Raw genomic sequence first — 24,947 nt, forward strand, 5'->3', positions numbered from 1 at the left:
TAATTTTAGGTATGTGAATGAATATATGGTAATTCAATAATGTCAGTCATATTAACATTGTGTTAAATAATTCTCACATTATGTTCCTTTCTATTGGGAGTAACAAAGTCCTGACTGAAATGCAACACATCAGAATAAAATGAATGAAACCTGGAGAAGAAATATACTGATTAGAGTAAGATCAAGAAAAAACAGTGCAGTTCATTACATAATTTAGAGGAAGGAAAGACGTATTGGTCTGAGGAAAGCTTTTGTATGTTTAATAGTTGTACGTGAAATTCACACTGAGTACAAGTAAGGTACCATCCCTATTCTTTGATTTTACTTCATTTTTTAACGAAGATAGTTGAGTACCTATAGTTGACAGTATCTACATTCTTCCTGCTTCAGATATCTTCCCTTTTATTAACAGATATCTAAAGACTAAGCAATATTCGATATGCTCACCAGATGATGTGTAGATCTTGCAGGTTAGCTCAAATTCACAGCAAAATCAAATGTCACATTTACAAAAAACTTGTGTCATAAAAACTCTCATACATAATAAAATCAAAAGATTGGTCAGGCGCCGATTTCACTTTTCAAGCGGTAACTGGTGGCCGCTAATTGCAAGAATATAAATAATTCAATACAGTCATGGAATGTTCAGTAAAGAACTAAATTAGACAAAATAAATATTTATTTTTACAATGGCAAAATAACCTTATTGCTTACTAATTGCTCATTATGGTGACATGAAAAGAGAGTTTCTGCTACGTTACGTCTTCGGTTTGAACGCGAATGTAGTGATCCAAGCTCTAAACCACATGGACTTCCTTCCGATAAATGCTATGGTACTTACTTAATGAGGTAATTTACTTCAAACCATCGTCGAACTCACACTGCTGAATAAATCTTAGTGGATACCTCAGTACTAATTTTTGCACTTCATGCAATGTTAAAACAGATATGAGACACCAACAAGTTCTCATGCAGTGGTCAATTGTGAATCTCAAGTCTCCTCGTCGTAATTAATGATGTGCTAATAGTTTCACTGACTGCTTGAACAGCCTCGTGGATTTTCGAGTTGGAAAAACTGTAACTATTATGACAAAGTCAGATTTTGGCTCTAGGTAAGGGAACACTTCCTGTAACACTCTCGGATAAAGATGAGGACGTTTCATCGTTTAAGAACAGTACAGTCGCTCTCTAAGAGAATTATCTGAGGAAAAAGAGGTGGTATAAATAAATATACTTTGTAACATATTTAGAAATCTGTCAAGAATATACTCCAGTCACGAAGAACATACTGAATTAACGGAGAGTAGGGAGAAGTAGTTGAACAGTGAGAGGTGGAGAAGGAGATGAACAGAGAGAGCTGAAGAGGAGGAGATGGATATGGAGAGGGGGGAGGAATTGTTATACAGAGAAAGGGGGGAGGAGGAAATGGACAGATAGATGAGGCAGGAAGAGAAGGAAGTTTGGAGTGAGATTGTGATAAGATCCTATAGGACCATACTGCTGAGGTCATGGGTCCCTCAGCTTACACACTACTTAATCTAACATAAACTAACTTACGCTAAGGAGAACAGACACACCCACGCCCGAGGGAGGTCTCGAACCCCAGTCGGGGGTAACCGGGCGAACCGTGACAAGGCGCCGCAAACCACGCGGCTACCCCGCCCGGCTGAAGAGAATGACAGAGAGAGGGGGTGTGGAGGAAGTGGACAGAGAGAGTGGGAGGAAACGATGGACAGAGAAAAGGGGGAGGAGGCAGAAGGTGGAAAGGAACTAAGAGAAGACTGGAGTAAATAAATACCCCGCATTTTTTGTAAATAACTGTTTAGCCAAGGGGAACACCGCAGGGTGCAGCTATCGTTGTGACAGATTTTGTCTCTTTCTGCCCCTTCATTTACTGATATTCATCAGCTTCTGAATTTGGAACAGAGTCGGATTCTTGAAGTTTTATTGATGTTGCGAAAGCATGAATGTAAACCTCACAGAATTAAATGCACAGTATACTCGCGGTCCATATCCCAAGCAGCCGTATTTCCCTCTATACTTCTCATTGCCACTAACTTCAGCCTCTTCTTTCCTACTTGTAGCCCGAAGGTCTCATTTACTTGGACAATTCTGCTCATAATACTTCGCAAATTTGCTCTCAGTCTTATCCAGTTAAATTCTTGGAAAAAAAATTTAAGAAGCATCAGCACATGGAATCATAGAATTTGTTCGTAAGAATATAAAAACTTCTTCTCTTGTTTCTAGTCTTCTGAACTGTGCACCCTCCTTCAAGTACTCTTCCGCACTGATAACAGAAGCTAAAACTTTCATTTAAGACATCTATAGAAAACCAGAGGAAATGCTCCAGTATGGGCCTTTCCCAGATACTAATCAGTACTGTGTATCAAACTAATCATTCGACTGCCGGCCGGTGTGGCCGAGCGGTTCTAGGCGCTACAGTCTGGAAACGCGCGACCGCTACAATCGCAGGTTCGAATCCTGCCACGGGCATGAATGTGCGTGCTATTCTTCGGTTAGTTATGTTTAAGTAGTTCTACGTTCCAGGGGACTGATGACCTCAGATGTTAAGTCCCATAGTGCTCAGAGCCATTTGAACCATTTTTTAATCATTCCACTGATGTAAAACGTCATTCTAAGATAGTTGCTATCTCGTGTTTCGTTCGGGCCATACAGGATTTGGGTGCATACTGGGTTGAAGCACCTATAAACTTTTGTAGGCATACACCATACGTGGCGAGTTTATAACGGCTGACCTGTCAGATTCTAAGCAAAAAGACATGGAGTAAAATAAATGTCCTGTAATTTCAGTAATATAAAAATGTTGTGTAATAGATTCCGGGTGGACTGATAGTAAGGATTGGTCAGGTAATTAACAAGGATTTTGAGAGTACTGAAGAGCGATCTGTTTCAACTGTCAAAAATCATTCAACAGCCAAGATCACATAAAATATTTCATTATTTAAGACAACCGGTTTTATCAGAATTTGCTTTCACGTTCAGATCCTAAAAGCATTTTATAAAACATGTTCATTTTACGCTCAACCTCACACATAAGTTCTCAAGTAGATAGAAGTCGACACTTTATAAAAAGTCTGTTGAAAGCGATTGTCTTAAATAAAGAAATAGTTTATGCGATATTGGCTGTTGAATGGTTTTTAACAATTAACTAGAAACCTGACAAATTAAATTAATAATTTTATGTACCCAGATTATTTGTATCTGGCCTTTAGATTCCACAGACGGCTTGACAGAAGAGAGGACTATTAGTGGAGATGACGTAGTGAGTGTCTTCTCCATCAATTAATTAATCTAATAAATACCTCAGATGGCAAATATCCTCAGTGTTTGGAGCCATTACATTCAAACTCAACCCACAGCCACTGCGACGTCTAGGAACAATAATTTTCGACGCGTTTGAAGAACTGGTACAAAAAAAAGACCTCCCAAATTAAACTTCAAACAGCGGGCCGCCACGCTGGTCAGGGCCACAGCAAAAGTCACCTCCTCCACCAAAGGCTATTTTGGCTATGGCAACTATTTTTCTACACGTGGGAGCTCATTACCGAATGGCGCCGCAGTTTACAAAAGAACGAATAGGCGTCCTTCTCGCCACATTGGAGCGACGTATCTCTTTGCGGATATCAGTATCGCGTAGTTGCCGCGATGTTAGAATGTGTGTTTTGTTTTTCATACTTGGGAACAAACTTGTATGAAAACCATCTGATGTCGTACAACGTCGTCAGTGACAGGAAGCTTGCAGCAGCTACAGTGGCTGATACTAGATAATCACGCCATTGTAATATACGCGTTTGGTTTTACAGCTCTGCTGCCAGTAATGAAAATAGCTTCCACCTGCCACTGCTCCCCTCCCGATAGTTTCAGATCTCATGGCTCGCAACTCTCCTCTTTTGTGCTTCATCTCTTATAATCACGGAGCGGGGTAGCGTAGTGATTAACACCCTGGACAACGGTTAAAACCCGTGCCCAGCCATCCAGATTTAGGTTTCCTGTGATATCCCTATATCTGTTAAGGCAAATGCCGGGATAGTTCTTCGAATGGCCGGGACTGCTTTCCTGCTCCATCCTTCCCTAATCCGAGCTTGTGCTCCCTCTCTCCTCGTTGTAGTCAGGACGTTAAACACTCCTCTCTTATTATCTATTCACGATCTCTCTCGGGACTGGAGCCGGCAGGGGTGGCCGAGCGGTTCTAGGCGCTACAGTCTGGAACCGCGCGACCGCTACGGTCGCAGGTTCGAATCCTGCCTCGAGCATGGATGTGTGTGGTGTCCTTAGGTTAGTTAGGTTGAAGTAGTTCTACGTTCTAGGGGACTGATGACCTCTGAAGTTAAGTCCCATAGTGCTCAGAGCCATTTATTTCTCTCGGGAGTGGGCTGAATCATTGTTCAAAAATGTCCAAATGTGTGTGAAATCTAATGGGACTTAACTGCTAAGGCTATTAGTCCCTAAGCTTACACACTACTTAACCTAAATTATCCTACGGACAAACACACACACACACACACACACACACACACACACACACACACACACACACACACATGCCAGGACTCGAACCTCTGCCGGGACCGACCGCACAGTCCATCACTGCAGCGCCCAAGACCACCTGGCTAATCCCGCGCGGCTGAATCATTGTTCGTTTCAAGTTGCGTTTCGTGTCTTTTTCATATTAAATTATGTTCCACAACGGGTCGGAAAGTTGCCAACCCATTCAGAATTGAGAGCAGGCTATATAGAACGGGTAACAGGCCTACCTCACATTTTTCTCCTGTTTTGAGTTTCAGTATATACAATTCAATTTCATTTATTGTCATTAATTGATTATAGGCTTCAGCCTGTCCCTTCATTAATTATTTCATTAATTCTGCGATACACACCTGTAGTAGGTTACTAAGATGCCGCCACGGTTAAAGGCAGCAAGATCAGCAGGTAATTTAGCCTTTCTGCTTGATACAGAAGCAGTGTTGGGCAATAAATCATCGCTCAGATTCCTGTAACTGAAAGATTCCAGTTGTTGAAAATAATCAAATTATGTTTTATGCAGTTATAAAGTATGTCAGATTTTCTTTGGTATTTAGATCTAAAAATGGAGTTTCAACTGTCTGTTTAGGATCTTATGTTTTAGCAACATGCATTTTGTAAGGGTGATTATAATTAATGTTAAATTTTCAAACCGCTGTACAGATAACACCACTTATCAGAATAACGTCAAATTTCAACGGAATATTATCGGAGAAGGGGGAAAACGTATGGCAGAAGAAGAATAAATAGTTACAAAATTTAGTAATACATGGCACTATAAACATCATAATTTAATAATGGTGGACTACAAATGACTAATGAATCATACAACAATGCCGAAGATGTACGGTTGACGTTAAACAAACTGTACTATTCAGTGTGCATGTGTGTACATCCACCACGGCAAGGTCATATAACATCGGATGGTAAAAATCGGATTTTAATTGTCCTGAGGTCAAAAACCGCATAAAATGCATCAATCACATCGGATTTTGAAACTTCCTGGCAGATTAAAACTGTGTGCCCGACCGAGACTCGAACTCGGGACCTCTGCCTTTCGCGGGCAAGTGCTCTACGATTTTTTTTTTTATAAATGTAAAGGAACAGGGATACAGGGATGTTGTTTTTATTTATTTATTTATTTATTATCCATAAAGATCATTCTGTTAAAAGATAATTTCATGGTATAGTATGTGCATTACATATGGAGCGGTGAGAGAAGCGTGAGGTTCATTATCAGCTGTCCAATGTGCACACAGATTGCACCCGGCACATCCCAGCTGCGTGGGAGGAAGACTGCCTGAAGATAGTTGGCAAAGGTTTTCCGATAGTGTGGCCATCTATGAACCTCATTGTGGGCTTGCTGCAAAAAATACCAAAAGTCAAGTCGCGACTTGGTAGCATCCCCATAGAGGTACGCGATCGTCGAACCTTTCACCCAGATGATCGAGTGTGATTTAGTCGCCGGAAAGTAGTCACTCTCCGGATGTAAGAAGGAAGCAGGTGTAATATGTTGCGGGGTCACACGGAGGTAGCAAGCCACCATCTGTCTTCCTAGGAGCCATACGTCCTCCACCGCGATACAAGTTAAGCGGTGATGGTCGTCGTCCACTTGGCGACATTTCGGGCATAGTGGAGTGTCCACTAGTCCAGTTGCATGGAGTCGTTGGTTGGTGTTGAACTTACCACAGGTGACAGAGAACCACAGTGCCCGAACGAAGGTAGGAAGGAATTTTTGGTGCACATGTCTCCAAATCTTCGGCCAATGCAACTTGGGGTGTTTGAGTTCAATGACATTTCGACTTATCCGTCGTAGCAGCCAAACATAAAAATCGTTCGCGCATGGTGGTCTCGTGCGCGGAATCTCGTCTCTGATATAACTAAGTTCCACGATAAATTTTGATACAAGCGCAAAATGTGGCGTAATGTTGCCCACCGCCACCGGAGGTTTGAGGGACGCTGGAACTAGGAGATCCAGTGGGCGGGATGTAAGGGAATCACGTCCGCTACGCCATTGATTGTACATAGTGGCTAGAAGGAGCGCCGTCGCTCGGCAGTGAACATTCGTTAGTCCGAGTCCCCCCTTGTCCGTAGGGAACGTGAGCGTTGCGTATCGCACCTTGAGGGGCGACCCAATCATCACAAAATAGCCTAGTGCTGATTGAAGTCGACGTCCGAGCGTGAGTGGTAGGGGCAGGATCTGCGAAATATGCACCATTCGAGAAACCACATAAGTTTTCAGATATTCGACTCGCTGCAAAGTATCAAGGCGCCGCAGGAGATGTTGTCGGACCATGGTACGTGTTGTCTGTAAAATACGTCGGTAATTAAATGCCGCAGTATGTTTTACAGATGAGGTAAGGTCTATGCCGACATAGCGGAATCGTTGCACATAAGGAAACGGGCTGATTTCTTCCGGCGTAAGGCCCCTTCCAACCGGCATTGCTGCCGATTTGTTCATGTTCACTGCAGTACCCGCCGTCACACTGTGGTCCAACAACAGTTCAAGGACCGTTTTCACCTCTTCCTCAGAACGAACGAGCAGCAGGAGGTCGTCCGCATAGGCACGACATTTGAAGGTGTAGCCCCGCAGTTCCATCCCAGAAAGAGAATTTGTTAGCCTCCCAATTAATGGTTCCAACGCTATCGCGAACAACAGCATCGAAAGAGGGCAGCCCTGGCGAATGGATCGTCGAATTTGAATGGGCCCTGCTATACGCCCATTAACCTGTACCAAGGATTGTGCGCTCCCATAAATCCTTCTAATGAGACCAGTAAAACGGTCTGGAAATCCCATTTGTTCCAGTACAGCGTACAGATAGTTGTGGCGCACCTTATCAATAGCACTGTCAAAATCAACCGCCACCATCGGAGCTTTAAGCCGGCACTTCTCCGCCAGCGCTATCACATCACGGCATTCGCCAGTAGCTGTTTGCACATTCACCGATCCACCCGGTGTCGTCTGTTCTGGAGAGAGAATGCTACGAATTAACATACGACATCGGGACGCTAGCAACCATGCAAAGATCTTGAAGTCGGCATTAAGCAGGGTGATGGGGCGATAATGTGTGACCGTAATTCCTGGCTTCGGTTTATGTACTGGCACCAAGAGGCCTTCCATTAAAGCCGGTGGAATAGGCGCATCGGAATTTAACATCTCGTTCTACATTTCCGTCCATAGCGGTGCCATTTAGTTGCGAAATTCTCGATAAAATTCAGCAGGAAACCCATCAATGCCTGGGGACCGATTCAACGCACCCTTTCCGATCGCATCATGTACTTCCTCACAGCTAATGGCTTCCAGTAAGGTTCCAGCGGTTTCCACCGTCAGTGTACGGGAGACGTACGTGGCTATACGTTCGGTGTCATCGACAGGGGCTGCTTCTTCCCGATAGATGTGTTGGTAATGGTCGACGAAGAGAGACAATGTCCGCTTGACGCGTCACTCTTCGGTCTTCGCGGGTGATTAATTCCCTTACCAAAAAGCGTGGTCGGTGCTTTCGTTCATTCACGACGTGGTGCATGGAAGGAATCTCGTGCATTATCGTATCGTGACATCTGGCGCTCACCATGGTTCCCTGAAGATGTTTCCGAGCTAAAGCCACTAGTTAAACCTTTATCCTTTTGCGTTCGATCCAGACGTCCTGTCCCGGCGGACCATCGTCCGGTCGTACGGCTGCGCCATTCTGCCATCTCCCTGCTATATAAGATGAACGTACGGCGAAGCGCCGGTTTAGCACAAGTCAGCCACCAATCAAGCTTCGTCGCATACCTTCCAACCCTTCGCTCGCACATCGTCCATGTCTCAAGGATCCGTTGACGGCATTCAGGATCATGTAGATGTTAAATGTTTAATTTTCACGGAGCCTTACTTTTCCACACCTCTCTACGGGGAAGAAGCACCGTACAAATGTAAGCGCTGTGATCGGAAAATGCCAATGGCCAGCGTTCCGCGTCCTGGACATCATTTGCACGAGCCCGTGACATATAAATGCGATCTAACCTGCTCGCCGAATGACTTGTCACATAGGTGTATCCCGGTGTATCTCCATGTCGTAATTCCCACGTGTCACTAAGTACAAGGTCGTTGACAACGATTCGCAACTCCTGGCTGATGTTTGCTTGCGGCCATTGGTCTTTCTGTCTGAGAACACAGTTGAAATCTCCACCAATTATTACACATTCATAACGTCCATGGAAAAGTGGGGCAATGTCTTCTGCATAAAATCGCGCCTTTCCCGCCGCCGATTGTTTCCCGAGGGTGCATAAAGATTGATGATGCGTGTCCCAAACGTCGTGAAAGCCATTCCCCTGGCCGACGGAAGGTAACACACGTTTTCCACTGGGAAGCCATCTCGCACGTAAACTGCCACCCCACTCCCACTGTGATCTCCATGTGACGAATAGGATTGTTAGCCTGCGATATATGGTAGTGCAGCTATGTGGAATTCTTGCAGCAAAGCAATATCCACATCAGCTGCCCAAATCGTTTCCTTCAGTAGGTGTATTTTGGCCGGTGAACGCACGTCATTTATATTTAATGTCGCAATACGGTTCGCATGGCGTTGAATCCCACTCTGTCGAGGCTCAACATCATCTCCCTGCATCGGCGCTGGGGGCTGAGTTAGAAGACGTTCTCTCGCCCCTCTCCCTTCACCTTCAGCAATTATTAGGCCGTCTTCGTGAGTGCCGGCTGCCTGTGTATGACGTCCGCCTCCTCAATATCGTCATACCACATCTTTGCAGGCAGTGATATATTCGTCTCCATAGCCACAGCATCTGCGACTGGAGAGCCAACTACACTCCTGGAAATTGAAATAAGAACACCGTGAATTCATTGTCCCAGGAAGGGGAAACTTTATTGACACATTCCTGGGGTCAGATATATCACATGATCACACTGACAGAACCACAGGCACATAGACACAGGCAACAGAGCATGCACAATGTCGGCACTAGTACAGTGTATATCCAGCTTTCGCAGCAATGCAGGCTGCTATTCTCCCATGGGGACGGTCGTAGAAATGCTGGATGTAGTCCTGTGGAACGGCTTGCCATGCCATTTCCACCTGGCGCCTCAGTTGGACCAGCGTTCGTGCTGGACGTGCAGACCGCGTGAGACGACGCTTCATCCAGACCCAACCATGCTCAATGGGGGACAGATCCGGAGATCTTGCTGGCCAGGGTAGTTGACTTACACCTTCTAGAGCACGTTTGGCGGCACGGGATACATGCGGACGTGCATTGTCCTGTTGGAACAGCAAGTTCCCTTGCCGGTCTAGGAATGGTAGAACGATGGGTTCGATGACGGTTTGGATGTACCGTGCACTATTCAGTGTCCCCTCGACGATCACCAGAGGTGTACGGCCAGTGTAGGAGATCGCTCCCCACACCATGATGCCGGGTGTTGGCCCTGTGTGCCTCGGTCGTATGCAGTCCTGATTGTGGCGCTCACCTGCACGGCGCCAAACACGCATACGACCATCATTGGCACCAAGGCAGAAGCGACTCTCATCGCTGAAGACGACACGTCTCCATTCGTCCCTCCATTCACGCCTGTCGCGACACCACTGGAGGCGGACTGCACGATGTTGGGGCGTGAGCGGAAGACGGCCTAACGGTGTGCGGGACCGTAGCCCAGCTTCATGGAGACGGTTGCGAATGGTCCTCGCCGATACCCCAGGAGCAACAGTGTCCCTAATTTGCTGGGAAGTGGCGGTGCGGTCCCCTACGGCACTGCGTAGGATCCTACGGTCTTGGCGTGCTTCCGTGCGTCGCTGCGGTCAGGTCCCAGGTCGACGGGCACGTGCACCTTCCGCCGACCACTGGCGACAACATCGATGTACTGAGGAGACCTCACGCCCTACGTGTTGAGCAATTCGGCGGTACGTCCACCTGGCCTCCCGCATGCCCACTATACGCCCTCGCTCAAAGTCCGTCAACTGCACATACGGTTCACGTCCACACTGTCGCGGCATGCTACCAGTGTTAAAGACTGCGTATGCCACGGCAAACTGGCTGACACTGACGGCGGCGGTGCACAAATGCTGCGCAGCTAGCGCCATTCGACGGCCAACACCGCTGTTCCTGGTGTGTCCGCTGTGCCGTGCGTGTGATCATTGCTTGTACAGCCCTCTCGCAGTGTCCGGAGCAAGTATGGTGGGTCTGACACACCGGTGTCAATGTGTTCTTTTTTCCATTTCCAGGAGTGTAGTTGTGATTCCTCTTCAGCATCACCACGTCCCGGTGCCGTCAATGTGACAGACCGCTGTGGGTCTTATCGAACAGTTTCCATTGCCTCATCCTGTTTCGTAGAGGCTGTTGTGTCGTCTTGGTCCACAGGCACATCGTCGTCGGGGCAAGGGGAGTCATCCCTAGGAGATGTCGTGCGACGATGCCGTTTCCTCCTTTTCGGTGAACGTTGTTTGCGTGATCTTCTTTCCGTGTCCTCAGATTGTAGGGAATCACGGCTGCCCGACAGAAAAGCGTCCGTAGGAACTGGAAGTGTTTCGAGTCCCATCGTTGTACTTGGCGGGAGTTCGGTCAAAACTGATGTTGTCGCCACAGAGTGCGTTCCAGACGGAACAGCATCCGTAGTGGCTGGTACCGCTTCGTGTACTATCGGTGTGCTTGGTGGGAGTTCGGTCTCACCTGATGTTGTCGCCGTCGATTGTATGCTCGATGGAGCAGCATCCTCTGTCATCCCGACGTCTGCGATAAGGTTTCGGAGAGTGCCATCGGGAACTTCCACCGGGGCTGTTTCCTTTCGGTCATCAGTGGACGCAGTGAGGGCTTTGGCATAGGTGATCGGTAGTACTGTCATCGCCTGCGACGGCTCCCGCACATCTGAAGGCAGTTGCGTAATCCGCCGTTGCATACAGTTCGACCAGAGTGTCCCTCCTGGCCACAGCCAGAACATGTACGTGGTTGACCATCGTAAATCACCACCGCCCGACAACCACCAATTGTCAGATAGGACGGTACATGCTTCTTAAGATCAATAGTGATCTGTCGCACTCCGTTAAGAACGGGGTACGTGGCGAATTGTGTCCAGCGTTCTGCTGTGTGACCATGTACCGTGCTGTATGGCTGAAAAGCCTCAATAACTTCGTCAGCCGGGAGCTCAAATGGCAGCTCAAAAACACGTATTGTCCGTACACCCAGACCAGCATGTTCTACAGTTACCGTGCCGACATTCCCGTCACTATGGCAAAATCGGAGACCTGCTTTTGTCGCCTGTAGAATTCTCTTACACTCCGCGTCATTTACCATCTTAAGATACACCGTGGGACTAACGATGGACAGGTGAATTCCGACAATATCGTTTGGCGGTATCTTGACGTCCTCTCGAATGAATCGTTCGGCAGCTAAAGCCTTTGGTCGCTCGTAGTCTTTGCAGAAATTGAATCGTAATGTAGTTTTCCTGTACTTGTTCGCCATGATCGTTGTTACTAGCCCGCGCGCTAAGTACACAAGTAAACAAACACTCGCACACGCCGCACAGGCGGAAGTATCGGACATCCACTTCGCACGGCCGCTAGCGCCGAACTACCGTCTGAGTTACCGAAGGACGACTCACGACCGGTGCTCACAGCTTTACTTCTGCCAGTATCTCGTCTCCTACCTTCCAAACTTTACATCGGATTTTAATTGTTCTGAGGCCAAAAATCACATAAAAAGCGTCAGTAAAAATCAAATCGGACTTTTAATTTCCGTGTGACTGGCGCAAAACATGTTCAGTATGCTGTCCATCATTTTCTGCAACAAGTTGCAATCGAGAAACACATGTTCTATAGCCGATCGAAGTGTTTCCAGGTTCACGTTCAGAATGTGTTGCGCAATGCGTGTCTTCAATGCAGTAAGTTTGCAATCGGAACACTGAACACATCTTTCAGATAGCCCCACAGCCATGTCACATGGATTAAGATCATGTGATCGGGGTGGCCAGGCTGTATGGAAACGGCGGCTGATAATTCTAGCATTTCCGAAATGGCGCTTAAGCAGCTGCTTAATTGGATTTGCAATGTACGTAGGTGCGCCATCTTGGATAAAAATGATCCCATCCACACATCCACGCTGTTGGAGAGCTGGAATGACGTGGTTGCGCAAAAGACACTCATAGCGCTTACCAGTGACAGTACAGGTAACAGGAGCGGAAGCACCTGTCTCTTCGAAAAAATATGTCCCTGTGATAAACGGTGCCACACAGTGACCTTTTCAGGATGAGGTGGTACTGGTTGATTTGCGTGCGGATTTTCCGTTACCCACATTCGAAAATTCTGTGTATTGACATATCTTGTCAGATGGAAGTGGGCATCGTCTGCCCACAAAATCATCCACGGCCAATCATTGTCTACTTAAATGTAAGCAAGGAATTGTAACGCAAATGTCTCTCTTGCTGCCAGATCAACGGGAAGCAACTCATGCTGAACATGGGTAATTTTGAATGGATAGCAAAGAAGGATGTTTCGTAGGATTTTACGCACGGTGCTCATGGGGACGTCCACTGTTCGGGCAATTCTCCGTGCACCACACGTTTGCACACCACCACTACGCCTCCTTCTGAATTGTTGTGGCCGTTGCTTCCACTGACGTCAAATCAACTCCTTCATCAGTGCTCTATTATTGGCAATATTTTTGCTGAACATGGAACCAGGTGAAGCTTACGTAATTGTTACTGTTGTCTGCCAATGAGAGATAATTGGTGCAATGTTTTCCATAGGCATTTTTGATAAATAATACAGAGGTGGAAATACTGTAGTACTGGCAAATATTTTTGAAGATGGTGCCAAAAATAAGGTAGATAGTTTTGAACATGGCAGTTACATTTTGCATGGCTGTTAAAGCACTAGGCTGTGAATGGCTGTTTTTTTTTTTTTTTTAATGACAGGTAAAATACTAGGTTGTGTTTGATAGAGAGGAGAAGGGAGGCGAGTGAGTGGAAGAGGTGAGAGGGGGAGAGAGAGGGGAGGCGTTTCAAAGCAGGAGTGGGCTAGTTCAACCATCTTGAACTTTTATATTTCTCACTACAGACATCTTGATTTTTTTTTAGCTTTCCACCACCACCAACACGGATTTAGAAATTTCCTGCCACTGCCATCTTGCATTTTTAAACTTCCTGGAAACTTCATTTCCCACCACTGCCGTTTTTTATTTTTGTAGTTCCAGCTGCCACCATTTTGGATTTTTTGGCGGCTCCAGAGCTGACTGATAACGGACGCTGGAGTTGTGCACTGGAGTTTCCATAGCTATACTACTAACGTAGGCGGTTTTTCAAGACTTTCCAGAGGCATTGATACAAAGTTCATTAGCCTTTGAAGTGAAATCTTTACGCAGGAAAGGTATTCGATAAGTCATGAGTAAGACATTTTATTATTACGAAGTGTATTAAAAATGGCTCTAAGCAGTATGGGACTTGACATCTGAGGTCATTAGTCGCCTAGATTTAGAATACGTGAACCTAACTAACCTAAGGACGTCACACACAGCCATGCCCGAGGCAGGATTCGAACATGCGACCGTAGCTGCAGCGCGGTTCCGGTCTGAAGCGCCTAGAACCGCTCGGTCACAGCGGCCGGCGAAGCGTATTCTTCCAAGTACTGACGGTCGTTGGGCCTACACTGCTTTACTCCTACTTTATAGATATTTAAAACGCTGTTATGAAGAACAGCAGTCGATAAAGAAAATACCCGTTGTGTAATTAGCACTCAGATACGCAGAAGATGTCGGTTTTGACCGAAAATGTTTACTGACCTTGGACGGATATCTTGTTTCTACATCACGAACCTTTTATGAGATTTTAAGTCGCCTAAGTGAACCAGAAATTTTGTGTATGTCGGTGTATAATGTACGGAGCGTTTGGTGGGACATACTTGTGCGTCATCAGGCAGTAGTGACAGAAACAGCGCGTTTATCACAACCGGAACACACTTGTCTCATCCGAATAGCCTCACATGTGTGGAATGACGGTACTCCTGAGATTAAACCAGGGAGCACGTACATCATATTATGACATATATGTATGAATCCCAATCCATCGAGAAGTAGGCGAGTTTTACCTACAACCTGCGGAGTAGCCGATTCAGAAATGAACTTATCTCTCCGCCGAAGTTGGAGGATAATCACCTTCTTTTAACATTGATGCTAAACGAAGTAAATACAAATCTGTGTCACAATGTAGACAAAGAGATTGCCTTTTATTACGCTTAGCCATTCCATTGGAGAAACTATGTCTAAACCGACTCTTCACAGTATTCTTTTTACAGTCTAAATCAGTTTTTAATTTGCTTTAATTTTGTCAAACTGTCTGAAAATTTACTTATATTGTTTTAAAAATTCTAATTTTGTAGGAAGTTTATTTCAGTTACTGAGAAAACTTCGTCGAAAGACAAACGCAAAGAAAACCCTCAATGCCGTTGGAAAAATAATTAATTTCTCAAATTTATGAGGCCACAATTCCTCGAATTGGTTAAACTGCACTTTTCCCTTGGTTTCAGTTCAGCAAACTGACGACCGATTCCAGAGCGAGTGCACCAAATTCCACATGGCGTATTAAAGATTCTGTATACTTATAGCTTCCCAAGGAAATATTCATGAATAACGAAATATTTATTTCGTACTGACATTATGATAATTACATTAGGAAGAAACATGGGCAAGTACTCACAGACTGAGTAATGTGTTCTTGGAAGTACAACTTCATAAAACTCATCCAACAAGTATACGACTTCTCAGATAAATGTATGAATCCTTATATCATGAAATATTACGGCTGAAGATGTAGGTGATAGGAATATAAACATTAAATCGAGATAACCAGGAAACAGCCATTCAGAAACACCTAGTGGCTATCGAGCTTACATTCCAATTTGCCTAACGGATCACAACTAATAGTGACTTCTCTCAATCCCTTAGATTGGGTTGAAGGGCACTGTGATTTCATTGTGGGTAGCAGTGCTGAATAACATTTACTGGACTAGCAAGCACCCATGTCTAAACTCTCTTTCCGACCCAAATTTTTGTGTTAAAATATTCTCTCGCATCCGAAACTATAACCATCCTGAAGCAAGACTGTATTACTGCGATATAACGATGTTAGTTACGAATTCTTCATGCTCTGTAGTCCACCTTGTTTCAGAATCTAAGAAAAATACATGAAGTACATTCAATTACGCCAAGTGCTGTCACTCAGGGGTATCGATTTAGGAGGTAAGTGTCCGATATGGCTTATCATAATGTCGTGATTGAAGGTCTGGTAAAATATCAGATTATTGTACCAGTAAGCATCTTAAAATTTTTATCAAAGCTAAGAAATATGTAAACATTGTGTTTGAAGTCCTATTTAGTGTATAAAGAAATGATTTTAGTTGCGAGCATCATCACTAAAGCGTTCAACGAGAACCTGGTGCTTTGTTATGAGAGAAAGGGAAGAATCTCTGAACGTGGCTCAAGCACGGCGTTGATTTAAATGCTGCTAAGTTATCGCATGAGAAATCGTGTCGACATGAAATTCTTAGTTTTAACTATCCCCGAAAATAGGTGATGATACATCAGGAGTCTGCATTTTCATTGCTAACTCATAAGGAATGGACGCATGAACTCCTTAACGTGGAACACCTCCGACAAAATAACTTTCCAAAACTGCAACGACAGATGGCAACAGAGAGAAAATGCCTAATGTGATATTAAACAATAGTCGGCGTATAAATAGTAGGTGGAAATTTACGATGCGTTTTGAGTAAAGAGTTAGCTAACAAAAAGCATTTTCAAGCTGTGTTGTGCAGTTGTTGAACGTTTGTTGTTTGTATATTTAAAACGAACTGTTGGCCAGACATAGGCAGTTTGAAAAAGAATCCAGTTGGTTTTGCGCACCAAACGCGGTAGTATATATATATAATGAATGAGGCCCTTTTCGTAAGTAACGAAGCAGCCAATAGCGCTATGGGTGGACGGGTGTGCCCTGCATTTCTTTTAACGGAGTAGTTATGGTCTTCTGTTTGCTAGGAAAAAAAAGATGTAATTATTGAGTACCGTGAAAAAAATACCTTTTAAAATTATATGTTGGCTATGTTGCCAAGTCTTTTGAGTTGAGTGTTTTAAAATTTTTGTGAGAAGAGACCTTCTTTCAACAGAATAAAATCCTTCAGAACAATGCATTTGCATACAAACAAGCTTTGGTGTTCGAAACTGAGTCATATTAAGTACGAATCGTTTGAAAATACATCTGTTCATCAGATTTGTCACCCTATGATTTCCAGTTAGTATGTACATCACTAAGAAATTTGCATCTGAAATTATTGAGTTGAATAAAGAGATTGTGATAGGTGTAGCTGAGTTGTTTGCAGATATTCAAGAATCACACTTCACTAATTGAATTTACTCACTGTTGTATCGTCCCGGCACCAATACAGAGTTAGGGTCACCTGCGTGGCACAGTCTGGAGTTTGGCTACATCGAGGGGATTTTCTGAAATAGGATTCACCATTCACTACCTTTTAAAATGAGATGAGAGGGAGAAAGCATCTCCTTCATTGATTGGGAGTTTGGTAATGCTAATATTGTCGATTATAAACAAGTAGTGTTTCAGATATATTCCGCAGAAATAGTAAATTATGACTTTGATATACCACTTTTATTGAGATGTTAGTTATACATGGCATTATAGAAAATTAATTTAGATAAGGTGTCAGATCTACTACCCTTTACTATACAATCAGTCAACTATCGAAATGAATCCGACACGAGTGCTCCTAGTTTTGCTAACTACTGCCCCCCCCCCTCCCCCCTGGGATGGTTTCATTATTACTACACTATATTTCCACGTGGCTTTGCAGTACAGGAGACAGTTCGTTAGTTATAGCTTGGTCCTATTATTTACTGAAATTCTGAAGTATTACCCGTTGACACACAGGCAGGCATTCTCTGTTCAATACTGTCCCAAGAAATGTCCAATAACTACTTACATCACAGTTGTTATGTGTCCCCAGAATCCTTCCACCGGCTCCTTGTGGCTGAAGCAACTAAGTCTTAATCTGCTGCTACGGCAGCATCGCCTCTCCGTGCGCTGACTTCAACTGATTAATGAACTTCCTCTCTGCTGGTATTGGATCTTTTTATATTCATCATAACTGACCTGGTTGCAAACTGCTTTTGCGTGTGACCTCAATACTTTCTGTTTTAATCCACTAAGAAGTTTTCCATCACGTGTATTGGTGGTGTGTTGCCAGATCGGATTCTCTCTTTGGGAGAATTCCATCTGCATAATACTGCATTAATGTTAAATTATTTCTGCTGTCGTAGATTATGTGCGTCAGTGGAATATTTCCTCCATATTATTTAACTTTGTCCTTTCAGTATCTTAGTGCCTTCTCATGTGTTTGTGTACTGGCTGGTTGCCTAAATGATGAATGACCTCCAGCTTAAACTGGCGTTATCTTCTCCAAATCCGCGCGGCTCCCCCCGTCGGAGTTTCGAGTCCTCTCTCGGGCATGGGTGTGTGTGTTGTTCTTAGCGTAACTTAGTTTAAGTTAGATTAGGTAGTGGTTAAGCCGGCCGGAGTGGCCGAGCGGTTCTAGGCGCTTCAGTCTGGAACCGCGAAACCGCTACGGTAGCAGTTTCGAATCCTGCCTCGGGCATGGATGTGTGTGATGTCCTTAGGTTAGTTAGATTTAAGTAGCTCTACGTTCTATGGGACTGATGGTCTCAGATGTCAAGTCCCATAGTGCTCAGAGCCATTTGAACCATTTAGTAATAGTTAAGCTTAGGGACCGATGACCTCAGCAGTTTGGTCCCATAAGATCTTACCACAAGTTTCCAAATTTTTATCTTCTCCAAATACCCTATTAGCTGTCCCACGTGTCATGAACACCGGCGAGGCAAGGCACTTAAGCCATCCTCAAGTAATTCTTGGTTTGATCTGACTGTTAATTAAATTTTTCAATTGTCTGAGATCACGACACTGTAAATTCGTTAAACAAAGATCGCAGTCTAAATGAGAATTACGTCAAAAAGTGTATTTTGACCTGGAAACCACAGGAGTAGACAGCAGGGGGAAAACGTTAATTTTTGCTTCGGTGGTCTGAATTCAGTCTGTATTTATAATTGCCTGCGTGACTGATATCGGTCGCATGTTGCTAGATTGCCTCACAGTCTGGAGAAATGCAGTTACGCTGACCAAGTGATCTTCTGAAACTATAATATTATCGCTAGGTGCATTACGAAACTTATTTCTTCATCACCAGAAATGTTAGCTCCCAAAAATAAAGATTTCGAGGCGCTCAATGCTGTGTTTGCCGCTAAGATATGCAATAAAACGCAGACAGTACCCATTAACGGAGCGTGGCTAATCCAGGCGGCCCTTCAGAAGCAAAACAATTGAGCGTGAATCCCGCAGGCCGTGAGTGCGGAACGTAATGCTAGCAGATGGCCCTCGCGGCGGCTGCGGCTTAAGCAGATTACTGCGCTAGGTGCCACTGGCGCAGCTGCTGCTCCTGCGGGAGTGCTCAGCTACTTTCAGAATAACGGACTGTGAAGCCGAGTGAAATGACTCGTTCATCTTTCCAGCACGTACCCTGAGACTGAGGACCATTTAAGTCTTTCCCGAAACAGAAACCTATTGGCTAACTTTCTTCTTCTCTTGGTGAATTATTTGTCTGTGTGTTCGACTGCACCCACCCACCCACCCACCCACCCACCCACCCACCCACCCACACACACACACACACACACACACACACACACACACACACACACACACACACACACAGGCATCGGTCGTAACTCCTACCTAAAACATGAGTGCAAACATTCAAGTCAAATATCCCAGTGCTACTTACATACCCCAAAAACCTTCCAATATCCATGTGGCTAAAAAAAACATGCTAAGAAAATAATAATTAACATTTCATATTAGACATAAATGAGGTAATGTCCTATAACGACTGGGTTGGTGGGCCACTGTGTCAGATAGTGGAACTGGGTGATGGACGTAAGGATGCCAGTAATCAACCACATAGGAGTGGTGTGGTCAATTGGTGCCTGCTAGATGTTCGATGAGTTGTCAGAGAAACAGCTTTAGAAAACCATTCATTTATTACTCAGAGTGTATCCGTGGACAGGCTGTTGCCGCAAGGAGCCAGTGCCCAGTGGTGCTCATAGTACAAGCCCAGATGCTGTGATCAACATGCGGCTCATGCTCCCAGGTATGCGGCAGGAGAGGAGAGGGTGTGTCAGCCCCAGCGACACTGCAAAGCTGTTGAACCAGCAGGATTGGACGAACTGCGCAGACTAGAGGCCACTGTCAGCCATAGGCGAGGATATCCAAGGGCTGCATGGCCATGCTGGAAACCCCACACAGAAGATGCAGCTCACAACAGCAGAGTCTGCCCAGAGCAGAGAAAGGCACTCAACGAGTTTGCCCACATAGTCGATGACTTTTGAATGGCTGTACGGCCCTGGCTGCGAGCCAAGGACGTCTAGGGTGGAAGTTGGCAGCTGTTGAGGAAGGCTGTCTTGGTGACCCGTCAGTTGGAGACTGCTTTGTCCACATCACTGGACTTGGCGCGAACAGCAGCGCCAAAGTTAGCAGTGGCGAAGTCCACAGGAGTAGATTTCAGGAACCTTGCAGTCTCTTACGTACATGCGAAGACTGAGGCTCCTCTTTCTAGCTGATTTCTGGCAGACTGAAAGAGAGAGAGGAATGAGAAGATGTGTGAAATATATATGCCATACATGTCTGCTAGCGATGCTGCAGATACAGGTAGATGTATATACATTGACAGAAAAAAACTGAAACATCAAAAAATGATTAATCTAGAGTAATACGTTTATCTAGGTACTACATTTAAGTAATTAACCCTACGAGATCACAATTTAATGAAAGCGTGAGATAAGCCACTGAAAATATGAAATGCTGGTACCATGCATTAATAATCGGTGTAACCGCCTGAATGTTGAATGCAAGAACGCTAATGTGCATGCATTGTGTTGCACAGGTGCCAGATGTCAGTTTGTGGGATGGGGTTCCATGCCTGTTGCACCTGGTCAGCCAATACAGGGGCCGTTACTGCAGTTTGTGGAAAACGGAGAAGTTGCCGTCCGATGATGTCCGATATGTGCTCTATAGGAGACAAATCTGCTGCTCAAGTAGGACAACGAAACATGTCGATGCTCTGTAGAGCAAGTTAGGTTACAACAGAGGTATGTGGGCGAGCTTTATCCTGTTGGAAAACACTCCCTGGGATATTGTTCATGACTGGCGGCACAACAGGTAGAATCATCAGATTGATGCACAACTTTGCAGTCAGGGAGTAGGGGACAACCATCAATTATTTTACTAGTTCCTAACCAGGAGCGACTAACGTAGTTTCATCTTTGTGCTTTGGTAATTTAGTTTGTTGAATTTATGCGTGTTGATTCAATATTTAATATACACAAGTCTCTCGTTTTTGTTTGTGCCAGAAAGAAAAGCGATTTTGTGACATATTACAAATTGCTGATGAGGAGCGAACTATTTAGTTTCGTCTGGGAGCTTTAGTAGTTCAGTTTTTGAATCTCTGCGTTTTAACGTAATTTATTGGCCACAGTTCTTGTGTTTTCGTCAGTGTCTACAGTAGAGTTCCGTAGCGCATGTCGATAGTCCTTTGTCTGTATGATGTAGAGTTCCACTCTTTAGTATGGATATGGACGGTGATTGCTGAGTGCGGATGCGAGCTGAATTGACGACACTTCGTTTCCAGATCCAACCTGTGATGGCTTCGGTTGCAACAACTTGAGGTTGCAGTGGATGGGCATCACTTGTGGGCTGGCCGTGGGGAACCAACGGAAGTCCAGCACAACCCGTAAGTCCGTCGATCAGTCCGCACTCTTCACCAGCCCACTCACTGGTCGCGCTGAAGAGGTTGACACCTCCTACGTGGTCGAGTGGCAGGTCACCTTGGGACATGGCAGGTGGTGAAAGACTTCCCACTGGGCCGAATGTAAGACCTCCTCAGATAGTTTGACAAACTGGTTCCAGGTGCTGTATTTGGGTGACACTGTCCCTAAGCAAGATGCAGTCGCTTGTCCTGTTTCAGAGGAAACATCTCAGCCTGCAAGATCTCGACAGTCACAGAGGGTGAGATTGTCGCTCGTTGGGAGCGACAAAGTTAGGCGCGTTATGGGCTCTCTTACTGACATGGTTGCCAAGGAGGGCAAAAAAATCAATGTGCACTTTGTGTGCATACCGGGAGGACGCATTCGAGATGTAGAACGGGTCGTTCTGGATGCCATGAAGAGCAAAGGGTGTAGCCAAATGCAAATGGTAGCTCATATCGGTATCAGTGATGTGTGTCACTTTGGATCGGAAGAGATTCTCTCTGGTTTTGGGCAGGTATCAGAAGTGGTAAAGGCTGCCAGTATTGCTTGCGTGATGAAAGCAGAGCTCACCATATGCAGCATAATCGACAACACTGATTGCGGACTTGTGTTGCAGAGCCGAATGAAGGGTCTGAATCAAAGGCTCAAACGGTTCTGCGACCGTGTAGGCAGCAAATTCCTCGACATGCGCCATTGGATGATGGAGTTTTGGGTTCCTCTAAGTAGGTCAGGGGCCTTTACACGCAAGAGTTGGCTGCACGGGTAGCAGCGGTTACGCAGCGTGATCTGGGCGGTTTTTTAGGTAAGAGGGTCTCGAGGAAACACAAAAAGGGCTCCACTCTTAAAGGGGGCAGATCGAAAATAGGAAGATTGTAGATCTAGGAACCACTGGAATAACAGTTGTAAACTGTCGTATCTGTGTTCTGAAAGTACCAGAGCTCCAAGCGCTAATAGAAATCACTGATGCTCAAATCGCTACACGCAGTGAAAGCTGTCTAAAGCCGGAAATAAGTTCAGCCGAGATTTTTGCGAAGGACCTAACGGTGTTCAGAAAGAATAGGCTAAATACTGTTGGAGGTGGAGTATTTGTTTCTGTTACGTGTAGTTCATCTTGCAAGGGAATTGAAGTAGGTCGTTCCTGAGATTTAATATGGATAGAGGTCATCCTTAGCAATCGGAGTAAAATAATAATTGGATCCTTTTACCAACCTCCCAACTCAGATGATACAATTACTGAAACGTTCAAATAAAATCTGAGTTTGATTTGAAACATGTATCCAGCTCATACATTTATAGTTGGCGGTGACTTCAATTTACCCTGGATATGTTGGTGAAAATTCATATTTAAATCCGGAGGTACGCGTAGATACCATCCGAAATTGTGCTAAACACATGCTATGAAAATTAATTCGAGCTGTTGGTTCATGAGCCCATTCGAATAGTAAACGGTTGTGAAAGCGCAGTTTACCTCTTGAGAACAAACGCTCATCAAAACGGATACAAGGATTAATGAACAAAAAGTAGACGTAGCGAGACTGAATACCGGTACTCCAAAATCTTCCAAAAATAAAAGAAAAATATGTCAATTAAGAAAAGCAGACAAAAATTCACTTCACGCATTCCTGCGAGACCATCTCAACTCCTTCCAAATTACTAATGCAAGTGTAGAAGAGATGGGGTTTAAATTCAAAGAAACAGTATCGACAGCAGTTGAGAGATTTATACCAAATAAAAGAACAAACGACGGAGTTGATCCCGCTTGGTACACAAAACGAATTGGAACACTGTCGCAGAACCAACAAAAAAAGCATTCCAAATTTAAATGAACGTCAAATCTCCAAGATCGGCGATCATTTACACAAGCTCTAGATTTTGCGCATACATAAATGCAAGTTGGTTATAATAGTTTCCACAACGAAATTTTGTCTGGATACCTGGCACAAAATCCACCGGGCCTCTGGTTGTATGTGAAGTATGCTAGCGGCAAGAAAAAAATCAATGCCTTTTCTACATGGTAGCGATAGAAATACTATCGACGACAGTGCTACCAAAGTAGAATTACTCAACCTAGCCTTTCGAAATTCGTTCACCAAAGCAGGCGAAGTAAATTCGAATCAAGAACAGCTACCATCATGAGTAAATTAGAAGTAGATAATCTCTGAGTAGTCAAGCAAATAAAGTAATGTAATGTTACCAGTTAGGTTCCTTTCGGACTATGCTTGTACAATAGCTCCATACTTAACAATAGCCGCGCTGTCTATGGCGTCTAGCCACTGTTCGCTCGGCAAGGTAGTGTTATATGACCTCTGCTGTTCCTTATCTATCTAAATGATTCAAGAGGCAATCTGAGCAGCCGTCTTAGGTTGTTTTGACATGATGCTGCCGTTTACCGTCTATTAAAGTCATCGGAAGATCAAAACAAATTGCAAAACGATTTAGAAAGGATGTCAGTATGGTGAGAAAATTGGCAATTGACCCCAAATAATGAGAAGTTTGACGTCATCGACATGAGTGCTAAAAGGAATCCATTAAAATTATATTACATTAAACTAGTCAAATTCAAGTGGCGTAAATTAAGCTGAATACATAGTAATTACGATTACGAACAAGGGAGATTGGAAAGAACAAGTAGTTAATGTTGTGGGGAAGACGAACCAAAGACTGCGATTTATTGGCAGAACCCCTAGGAGATTCAAAAGATGTGCTAATGAGACTGCCTACACTACGGTTGTCTGTCCTCTTTTGGAGTACTGGTGCGCGGTGTGGGATCTTTACCCCATAGGATTAACGGAGCACATGGAGAAAGTTGAAAGAAGAGCAGCACCTATTGTATCACTGAGGAATAGGGGAGAGAGTGTCACAGACATGATACGGATTTGGGATGCAGATAATTAAAACAAAGGCGTTTCTCGTTGGGGTGGGATCTTCTCACGAAATTTCAATTACCAACTTTCTCCTCCGAATGAGAAAATATTTTGTTACTCCCACCCACATAGGGAGAAACGATCATAATAATAAAATAAGAGAAATCAGAGCTCGTACGGAAAAATATGGGTCTTTTTTTCCGCGCGCTGTTCGAGATTGGAATAATTGAGAATTATAATGAAACTGGTTTGGTGAACACTCTGCCAGGCACTTACGTGTGATTTGCAGAGTATTCACGTAGATGTAGACGCAGACGTAGATGGGAGAGCGTGAAGCCGTTGTCTTGCAGGAGAACAGCTCCTTGACACCTGTACGGCGGGGCGGAGACACGCTGGCGGCGGCTCCCATTATACGCTGGGCAACAGTCTCGGTGGCACCCATGGGTCCAGTGGACCTCGTGCAAGTCACCATGATGACCAAGGAGTATCGGACACCGATTCAGTTTCCTGACAACTCTGGCATTTTTCTACGAGATAATGCGCCGTGTCTTTAAGGCCAGGAGTGTGGTGGTGCGGTTCGAGGAACAGTGGCGATTTCCAGTTGATGTGCTAGCCCCCAAAAGCGCCAGATCTGAACCCGATCGAACACGTCTTAGATGTGATTGAACATGGCGTCAGAGTTCATGG

The sequence above is a fragment of the Schistocerca gregaria genome, chromosome X (assembly GCF_023897955.1).
Source record: "Schistocerca gregaria isolate iqSchGreg1 chromosome X, iqSchGreg1.2, whole genome shotgun sequence".
Classification (NCBI taxonomy): Eukaryota; Metazoa; Arthropoda; class Insecta; order Orthoptera; family Acrididae; genus Schistocerca; species Schistocerca gregaria.